Below are 11038 nucleotides of genomic sequence, written 5' to 3' on the forward strand. Positions count from 1 at the left end.
CCTCCTCTCCGGTGAGCTCCTCCTCCCTCCTCTCCGGTGAGCTCCTCCTCCTCCTCTCCGGCGAACTCCTCTCCGGCAAAAGACCATGGCAACAAGATCCAAAAACAGGAACAAAATTTGAGAATATTGTCGTGCCAAAAAACAAGCAAAAAATGGGCAAAAAATCACGATCCAGATCTAGATTCAAAATGGCGCATCACTAATGGCGCATCACAGGAAAGTGCGCCATTAGTATGCCGCGGTTACTAATGGCGCATCCAGTTGTGGTGCGCCATTAGTATCCAAAGCACCTGGCCCCTGGGAGGCATAGTAATGGCGCACCGTGGCCTATACTAATGGCGCACCAGTGGTGCGCCATTAGTATACCAATTTGGCCATTAATGGCGCATCACCGGTGCGCCATTACTAGCACGCCATTAGTAATTTTTACTAATGGCGCACCAGTGGTGCGCCATTAGTATTAATGGCGCATCACCGGTGCGCCATTACTAGCACGCCATTAGTAATTTTTACTAATGGCGCACCAGTGGTGCGCCATTAGTGATACTAATGGCGCACCACTGGTGCGCCATTAGTAAAAATTACTAATGGCGTGCTAGTAATGGCGCACCGGTGATGCGCCATTAATGGCCAAATTAGGTGCGCCATTATTAGCGGTTTTTCTAGTAGTGTCTGAATCGCCTCTGCAACTCTATTCTGAATTCACACACACAGACATGCCAATATATCAGCAAAAGTAGATGTTGCACACCAAAACCTGATGATTAATTGTTGTACTCACAGTGCATCTTGCTTAAGATCAGCATGATTTACTTATATATTACTCTGAAGAGATCATTGGCTGTAAGAGGGTACATATCCAGAGTAAGAAACTAGATAAAGACAACAACCTATTTAGCTTAAGATCATACCAACGATATTTATCACACTTCACCACACCTCGTAAAATCAGCATGACACTAAGCAGCCAGTTAATTGTGTAGTGCTTAAGTCCACTCTCCAAATGTTTTAACTGCGACATAAGTTTTGGAATTCCACTAACAAAAAGGCAAACTTGAGCCCGCAATAACATAAAAATAAAGGATAGGAACAGGCAAGAGGAGTTCCAATACCTTCAGTATTGGTTTCCTTCTTTTAAACTTTTAATATAATCAGCATTTTTTGCAATGGAGAATAGCATGGTTTCTCATATTTACTATACTGAACCAGAACAGGGCCTTGAAGATTGCAAAAAAAAGGACATATTTTTGCGGAAGTACAATAATATGAACATTTTCTTTCTTCAAAGATTGGAACTGCAACTGTCAGATATAAGAATAAAATGCTTCTCTTTTCCAGTTCACTGGCTTGCTTCTGTACACAATTTAAACAAGGTCGTGATAAATAAACATGGTTTTTTTGTGGTTAAAGTTTTGCAATGCTGACATGAAAGCACAATCTCATATCATCCATCGATGATACCTTTCCTGTTTGCACATACTTCTAAAACATATATGAGGTGGATCATCACAAAAGCATTCAGGTTCAGCTGGCTTTAATACTCAAAGTGGATTAATTAACTCATCAGCCGCGAATTAACACACTGAGTAAACAATTTTCAAGTTGGGGTAATGCTAGGATTAAAAAGCACCAAAACTACACGAACATATTATAAGACCTCGTTCTCAATTTACGAAAGGCCATGTCAATACAAACTTACACAGACATCGTGATACACAAACTGCATGATAGACATCATGATACACAAACTGCAGTTTAGCTTTGTCATTCACCAATCTTCAAGGAAAATCATAAGGCAGCAACCACATCAAAACAGTTGCCAAATTCAGCCATGTCATTTCCCATGAGAAAAATAAGAACAAGTGGAAATAAAATCACAATCATCCTTCCCCATGAGGGTTATGCTTTAAAAATTAGATGATGCATTTTCTCACATAAAAAGGGTGTTCACCGAACTGCATCTCATAATCCTGATGATTCATTGTTTTACTCATAGTGCATCTTCTTAAGATCAGCAAGATTTACTTATGTATTATTCTGAAGAGATCCTTGGCTGTAAGTGGGTACATCTCCAAAGTAAGAAACTAGACAAAGACAACAATCTATTTCGCCTACGATGATAGTAGCGGTATTTTTCACACTTCACCAGAGCTCGTAAAATAAGCATGACACTACATTGGTCAGTTAATTGGCTGTCTAAGGTTCTTTTACGAATCCACTCTCAAGTGTTTCAAGCGCAAAAAAATTGTGGAATTCGACTACCGAAAAAGGCAAACAACTTGAGACCTCGATAACATTAAAAAAAGAGAGGATATGAACAGCCATGAGGAGTGGCAATACCTTCAGGATGCTTTCTCACCTTTACTGTTAATTGAACCCGAACAGGCCTTCAAGATTGCAAAATAAAAGGCCATATGTTGGCAGAATCACAATATCATGAACATTTTCTTTCTTCAAAGTTTGGAACTGCAGCTGTCCGATATAAGAATAAAATGCTTCTATTTTCCAGTTCACTGACTTGCTTCTGTACACAATTAACCAAGGCCGAGATTAATAGACTTGATATAAGTACTGCATGCGCAAATGTTGAATCAAATCAGGCCCAATACTCACACAGTGCAGAACATATCATCTCCATACATCATATTTAGGAGAAACCATATTTGATTAAATTGCAAATTAGTGAAACATCTAGGAAATTTGCTTATAGTCGGAAAAAAAAATAGTGCTATCAACGAGATGGAAACAGGAAACTGGATAGTGTATTATCACACGGAAAACAATTAGTGCTTGAAGCATGTCACCGCTATACTACATTCATCCACTACCAATCAGGCACAGTAAAATAGTTACTCGCCTTATCTAAACACCTGTCCATATGATTCTAAAGCAAAGACAACCAACGAGAGCATCACTTCTATAAACTTTCCGCTAAAAAACTAGATACACTAGTGGATCCCAGAGGCATGCCCCTGGATCATATTACTTGAGCAGTTTAGCTTTGTTGTTCACCAATCTTTAAGGCAAAACATTGGCAGCAACCACATCAAAACAGTTGCCAAATTCATCCAATGTCATTTCCCAATAAAAAAACAGAACAAGTGGAAATAAAATCACAACCATCCTTACTCATGAGGGTTAAGCTTTAAAAATCAGACGATGCATTTTCTCACATAAAAAGGGCGTTCACTGAACTACATCTCATAATCCGAATGATTCATTACTCATAGTGCATCTTGCTTAAGATCAGCATGATTTACTTATGTATTACTCTGAAGTGATCCTTGGCTGTAAGCAGGTACATCTACAGACTAAGAAACTAGACAAAGACAACAATCTATTTCGTCTACAATCATAGTAGGCGATATTTTTCACACTTCACCAGAGCTCATAAAATAAGCATGACACTACAACGGTCAGCTAATTAGCTTATCTACTGCTTGAGTCTAAGGTTCAGTTACAAATCCACTCCCCAAGTGTTTTAAATGCAAGATAAATTGTAGAATTCCACTACCAAAAAGGCAAACAACTTGAGCCCACAATAACATAAAAAAAGAGGATAGGAACAGACGAGAGTAGTGCCAATAACTTCAATATGGGTTTCCCTCTTTTAAAAGTTTATCATACTCAGCATTTTTTTCAATGCAGAATAACATGGTTTCACAACTTGAGACCGACCACGTCTGTGCTGTCCTTCCTCGCCGCGCAGCACGCACCGGCTACTCTAGCTCGTCAAGTGCTCTCTATGTATCAGGAGACCGGAGGAGAAGAAGTGCAGAAGGCAGACAGCATCAGCTTTCGTGTTGAAACTGCAGGCAATACAGCAGGACACCAACACCATTATTGCTACAGAAAATCGTCCTTCAGTATGTGTTTCCTTCTTTTAAAAGTTTATATAATCAGCATTTTTTTCAATGGAGAATAGCATGGTTTACATCTTTAGTGTAGTTGAACCCAAACAAGCCTTCAAGATTGCAGAAAAAAGGAATATTTTGGCGGAAGTACAATGTAATGAACATTTTCTTTCTTCAAAGTTTGGAACTGCAGCCATGAGACATAACAATAAAATGCTTCCATTTTCCAGTTGGCTGACTTGCTTTTGTACACAATTTGAACAAGGCCAAGATAAATAAACTAGGTTTTTTTTGTCTGTGTGGTTAAAGTTTTGCAATATAGTGACATGAAAGCACAATCTCATATCATCTATTTGTGTTATCTTTCCAGTTTGCAGATGCGTCTAAAACATATATGAGGTGGATCATCACAAAAGCATTCAGGTTCAGATGGCTTTAATATTCAAAGTGGATTAATTTTGAAGTCACTGGCAGCCAAATATCAATTAAGTAAACATTTTCAAGTTGGGGCAATGCTAACATCTTAAAGCACGAAAACTATACCGGCAGATTGTAGGACCTCGTCCTGAGTTTAGGAAAGGCCAGTGTCAATACTCGATACACAGACAATTCAGATGTAATACACAAGTTGTTCAGCAACACCAATTTCAGATGTAATAGACGAAAAACAGACATTTAATCCAAAAAGTAAATCAACAAAGAACTTCGCGTACTGGAGTATTTATTTTCTCAGGTGGAAGTATCACTCAGTTTGGGCAAAACCATGCTTCAGATCAAGCAATCAACAATGTAGTGGGGAGTGGAATGGAAGGAGCGCACACACCTAGGCTGGCGATGGAGCAGAGGCGGACAACGTCTGTGCCGTTCATCGATCTCAGCAAGAACCGGATATTCTGGCTCTTCAAGTGCTCTGTATGTATCAGGAGACCGGATAAGAAGTGCAGGAGGCAGACGACGTCAGCGTTTGTCTTGAAACTGCAGGCAATAGAGAAGGACACCAACACCATTATTGGTAGAGAAAATCGTCCTCCCGTTACAGATACTCGGTTGAGATTTGGGATGAATGGGAAGAAGGGGGATAAAAACCTTTGCTTGAAGGCTGGGACGTGGACCTTGGGAGGGTGTGGATGAAGAGAAGGGGTCGTGGAAGGGCACCTCCCAGTGGTCCTTCTTCTCCTCCTCTGTCAGATCCCGCGACTATCCATCAGCGCGTCCATCGCCGGCGCCGGTCGATCTCTTCCCCGCTCCAACCACAAACCCTAACCCTAACGGATAAGGAGGGGTTGGGGGCAGCGGCGGCGACCACGAAGGGGTCTGTGTGACCGCGGAGATGAGACGGGCGAGTGCGCAGACATTGACGGCGAGGTAGAGATGGCGTGGATCGGGAAGCACCGCTGCAGGCCGGGAACGCCATGGCAGCCGCTTGGACTGCTGGATCGTCGCGAGGCAGGAGCGGAGAGGAAGGTGAGGGGGCGGTGCCGGTGAGGGAGACGAGGTGGGCGGTGGGTGGTGGCGGCGGCCATGGCGTTGGGTGGGGGGGAGTGAATCGCGGGTGGGAAGACGAGGGAGAGGATTGGGCTGCGGTGCGGTGCGGTGCGGTGCGGGGACTACTTTTCTCTCTAGAAGCGGGCCTATGGATATTTCGGCGGTGGTGAAACTATTGGGCCACGGATCCCTCCTCTACTCGCTCATTGGTCAATCTCATGTTCACCCGGATCGACAACCCTTAGAATCCATCTCAGCCATCCGTTGCAACACATGCGGGAGGATGGGGTTGTTGTCCCACATCACATGGATCCATGGCCCCACTTGATCATTCATCTCTCAATGGTCACTCTCCTCATCACATGGATCCATGGCCCTACTTGAGCTCATCACAGTCATTCGTTTTGATCTAACGGTTCGTAGATCATAGCCCATTTCCCAATAAATAAAACATGTGACCAATCGTTAAGGCCAGCCTTCACCGTCTTTCTATTGGACTGTCAGGTCATATCTCTAATCTTCACTTTTATTTTTATTTGAGATAACTGGACATGATTTTGTGTCAATATTCATTTTGGCTAGGACTATATCGCTTTGGTAAAAGTACAAGATTTCTCAGAGCCAAAATTATACATGTGATAATAATTTCAAGTGGGCTTTATCTGCCTGAGTTTTGAAATGACATGTAGTTCTTGAATGTATGTGTGCAGGAAAGTTCTTTATGTCGATCAAAACCCAGAAAGTAAAGTGGAGGTCAAGTACATATGCATATCAACCACTCCAAATAAATAGGAAGGACTATAATATGAAAAGTATAGGCCAATAGTCATAAAAACATGTTCAAATACATAAATAAGTTAGTTGGTTAGTTATGAAAGCTTTGTCATGATAACAAGAAAGCTAACCACGAGCAACATATTGAAGGGTCGGAGAATTAGCATAATCACATAATATGAGCTTCTCTTAACCACGAGTGCATACATGAATCTATGGTGCCGAAATGCTCGAAATATTGACATAAAGATGAATAAAATGCAGACAAATTAATCAACCATGCAATGATGGATCACATTGTATGCCTGTGAATCGAAACTTGCCTTCATTAGAGGAAATGTAAGGGGAGTCCAGATGCGATTTTCGAGAAGGTTTCGCCGTTGGTTTTCTATGTTCTTGTCATCGTCTGTGATCACCACATGCTCAACAACAGTAGAGAAAAAAAACTCTAAAAATCATCAACCACATGCTAACGTAAAATTTAGCAAGGAGTGTTACGTCTCGGTCATGCACATGCCAGCTAGAGTAGTCGACGGAGTTTGATGTTATGTGATGAAGTTTGCAATACTTTCGTGTGGGAATTTCATTGTTGTAACCATAAAATTATTACAGTCGAGAAGAGCGATAGAGATTGCAATTTACGGAGCTCCTTGCGCGAGCTGCATAACAATCGTGGCGGCGACGTTGTGGCCAACCATCTTGGATTTTGGGTTGCGTGCACACCTTATTCATCAGAATGGAGGGAGCATGTGTCGTTGCCATAAGTCGTGCTAATTCTGCCAAACTATTAGGTTGTGGGATAAATGCATGCGTATTTTTTATAGATGGGGAACTTATTTGAATGGAGGGAGAGGGAGGTCGGCCTATTCTTCCCCGGGGGTAGACCAGGCCATGGTGGAAGGCGAGCGACAAATCTAGGGGCATGTGGATTCGGGCGGACGGCCCTGGCCGGCGGGATAGAGGGCCTCTTGTTCAGTTCTCTCCGATGAAGTTTGTTGGAGCGTGGGAATGTGGGTGGGGTGTGTAGTGTAGGGGAGCGAGGAATCGGAGGAAAGGGTGGTGCTTTCGGTGGGAATCGACGGAACCGTGTTGGCCGGAGATGTCCGAGGAAGAGGGGTGGGTCGATTTTTTGGGTGCGGTGCGAGCTCAGGGACGGCACGCGGCTGGCGGTGAGCTTGAGAGGAAGGCGCCGGAGGACGGAGAGAAGGGGGCAGGCCACTGCGGAGCCAGCCATTGCGGCGGAGGTGGGGTAAGACTGTGGGGGACGATTGAGGGTGGGGGTGTGCGAAGCAGAGGAGAGTGTGGGGGTGAATCCTCTGTTTTTTCAAGATTGGGTCAAGAAGAGAGAGGATTCATGCATTCCCTTGGTTTGAAGGAAGGACGGGATGGGACGGGACGGGTTGGGCGGCGAGCCACATCGAGGAGGGGCGGCGTCGGAGGAGCTGAGATGGCGGAGCAAGCATCCATCCTGGAGGCGGGCGAGGAATCAAATCACACAACCATGCCAGATCGGATTGAGTCGAGTTGAGAAAAGAAAAGGATGTGAGTGATCTTTGTGCTCCGTATGTATGATTGCGATTGACTGACGGGAGAAAGAAGAAAGAAAATGATTAATTCATGAGGAGAGGAGCGCGGCGGTGAATCGATCGATTGGCCGGCGATGGTGATCAAAATCGATTGACCGAGGAGGAAGAACATTGCGCGAGACCGGCGAAGCGTGCAGCGCAGCAGCAAGCTGTGGGAGAGGAGAGGTGAGATGCTCCCAAGGCAAGCAGTGGGACACCGGCGGCAAGCGTGCACCTCAGAGCGGCGGACGGAGATGGGGGGAGACGATCGAGCGAGCTTGAATTCCAACACGGGATTGAGCTCGATCGAGAAAGAGTTGCGACCCTTGCATGCATATGAATGCAGCTTGCGGCCGGGGAGCTGAAGCGCGTGCGTGCGTCTCTGCCGGAGAAAGGATTTTTTTTTTTTTTTTTAGGTGGGTAGAGCCACGAACTGCTAGCGCGACGACGGAAGAAAGAAAGAAAAAAAAAGCTAGACGACGGAAACGACGATTTACATACACGCGCGCGTGCAATTCACGCCTCGAGTCGAAAACACGGAGCATATGTGCTCCCCTACAGCACAGCTGCGCCTGCGTCCATAATTTCTTGCCACGCGTACGTGCGTGAGCACTCCATCCGACGGTCATCGTGCCATGCGAGGACGCCAGTTTCCTGGTCCCCGATCGAGTGAGGACCTTGGGCGCTACTGCAGCCTGCACGTCTTCTCGTTGGAGACGAACGAGTGGAGCACCAAACACCTGCAGCTGCAGGCGCCCATCTCGGATGTCCTGCTCCTGCCACGGGACCTGCCAACCCAAACCGACAAGGTGACCTCTCTCAGAGAAAGCACGGTAGGATGGGTCGATCTCTGGCGCGGCATCGTCATCTGTGATGTGCTTCACAAGGAGCCTGTTCTCCGCTTCCTCCCGCTGCCCAAGGCCGAAGGACACCCTGAAAGCAAAGCATGGCCAGCGCGGGACGTCACCGGCTACCCCAATGGTTTCATCAACTTCATCGAGATCGAAAGTTGTTTCAGATGGGGTAAGTTTACCCAGGTGAGGAGTTTTAAGACAACAGCCTATCTCGACTTCCTGGATTACATCCATGACACGGAGCTCCTCGAGCATCATGAAATGGACTCTCTGGATAATGAAATTAAGTGTGTGCCTGATGACTGGAAGATCCGAACATGCTTTAGGAGCATTTCTTGGGACCATTGGAGAAAGGGACACATTGTCCGTGAAGATGACATATCAGCCGACCCACAACATGCTAAGGTGCTACCTCACCTGTGGAATAGTGGAGCTCAGAAATGCAGATTGAATATGCTGAAGACTACACCGGGCTTCCCGACCTTCGGCATTTATGATACTGATTTTTTCTACCTCATGTTTGAAGTGGGTGTTAACAAGAAGCCATGGGTGTTTGGTGTAGATATTGAAAAGGAGTCTCTGGATGTCATCAAACCATATTGTGCCTCAAGAGCCCCTTATTCCGATCATACCTTCAAGAACACCTTCATTTCTTGTGTATTCTCCACATATCTCAATTCCGCTCCCAAGTCCAAGGCATGGCTTTTGTTTTGCTCTGTTTTCTATTCTGTTCACTTCCATGAAAACTGAAAATATTTGACAAACTAATTGTATTTTTCCCGGTTCTCAACTTATTTTACCCCATGCACCTGACATTTTGCCTCTTATTTTGCTTAAGGCCATGTGATGAGGAAGGTTCAACAGAGTCTGCTCACATCGGTGCGCGGAATGATCATCTTTCATCGGGCAGTACTGTTCCAAAAAATGTGGTAGACTCGTTGTAATCACCTTGCTACTGACTCGTTGTAATCCTTAGCTCATGATCGAAAGTTGTTTCAGATGGGGTAAGTTTATCCAGGTGAGTATTATTTATAGATGTGTCCATTTTGCCATCTCCTTCAGTAATATGTATGTAAACCCTTCTACAACAAACCCACCAAAACACGTGGAATGAGGACGACTATGACAAGTATCAACAGCCAACACTAGTAGAAAAGGGGGCAATGGTCCAGGCCGGTCCAGCCCATTAGTCCCGGTTCAATCCAGAACCGGGACCAATGGGGGCATTGGACCCGGTTCTTGAGCCCCGGGGGCCGGCCGGGCCACGTGGGCCATTGGTCCCGGTTCGTCTGGACCTTTTGGTCCCGGTTGGCGAGACGAACCGGGACCAATGTGCCTTGCTCCTGGCCCACCACCATTGGTCCCGGTTGGGGGAATGAACCGGGACCAAAGGCTTCCCTTTAGTCCCGGTTCATGCCACGAACCGGGACCAATTAATTGCCTATGTATACCCCGCGAGCAGAGCACTCTCACTGCTCTGTTTCTCGTGGCCGGCGAGGAGAGAGCTTTGTGTTGCTCTAGCTCACCTCCTATGCACACGAGGTGTTCGATGAAATTCCCGAGCCACACTACTTAAGCTTTCTCCTCTCCAAGCTCCACCTCCAAGCTCCATTTTCCTCAATATTTGTCTAGGTTTAGCGGTCCGTCACGTCCCGTCCCCGTCTTCACCGCCGTCGATCGCCCGCGTCGCCGGCACCACCGTGGTGAGCCTCTTGTTCTTATCTTCTTTCTGAAAGGAAAAAAAACTCTTACTTGTATGTTTATATAGATACTTGTATAATTTTCTTACTTTTACTATTGCATCTTATATAGTGCGATGGTTTTGGTATCCGCCCCCGTCGGCCCTTGTCCTGTCTATGATTCAGATGTGGTATATATTATCTTTTCATAACTATTGGTTCATTTATTGTTTATGACAATTATGCCGACCAACGTGACATAGATTTTATTTATCTAGGAGGTTGTTGAACCGGAAATTCCAACCGACCCTATTGTCGAGAGGTTAAATTTAGTTGAAGAAGAAAACAATTTGTTGAAGGAAAAAATTAGAAAAATTGAGGAGGAGAAGATGATATTGGAGTTGCATGTTGCGGATGTCGTCGATGATCACAAGATCAAGATGGATGCAATGCGCTTGAAGATTAGAAAGATTAGAAAATATGCCATTCATACCGAGGCTTGGTATCATTATGCCGTTGGATCAGTTGTTACATTGGTTGCGATTATGATCGCATTTGTTTTCGCATTGAAATGTTTTACATAGTTTCAGTGTATGGTTTAATTAATTTAGATGCTCTGCAGAGCTTTATGTTGTTAGATGAGAACTATGTATGTACTTTGGTTTTAATGTGATGATGAACTTCTATTAATTTGGTCACTTAATTATATAATGCACGCAGATGAACCGGCAATGGATGTACGGTTCAAGACACACCTCCGAGTACATTAAGGGCGTGCATGATTTTCTTGAAGTGGCTGAGGCAAACAAGCAGAATGGTTTTATGTG

The 11038-nt window shown here is 44.8% G+C and overlaps 1 long non-coding RNA gene across 3 annotated transcripts in view; it reads right to left on the reverse strand.

Moving 5' to 3' along the window:
• LOC119362210 overlaps positions 1 to 5433 on the reverse strand; it is a 7063-nt gene extending 1630 nt beyond the window's left edge. Inside the window, exons 1-4 of one of the 3 annotated variants that reach the window (XR_005173197.1) lie at positions 4941 to 5433; positions 4678 to 4829; positions 3679 to 3809; positions 782 to 2524 (exon numbers count right to left, since the gene is read on the reverse strand). This is a non-coding gene — a long non-coding RNA (uncharacterized LOC119362210). The remainder of the gene's footprint in view (positions 1 to 781; positions 2525 to 3678; positions 3810 to 4677; positions 4830 to 4940) is intronic. The other 2 variants (XR_005173198.1, XR_005173196.1) reach the window with 2 other exon arrangements.
• Positions 5434 to 11038: the final 5605 nt, after the last annotated feature.

The sequence above is a fragment of the Triticum dicoccoides genome, chromosome 2B, assembly GCF_002162155.2.
Source record: "Triticum dicoccoides isolate Atlit2015 ecotype Zavitan chromosome 2B, WEW_v2.0, whole genome shotgun sequence".
NCBI lineage: Eukaryota > Viridiplantae > Streptophyta > Magnoliopsida > Poales > Poaceae > Triticum > Triticum dicoccoides.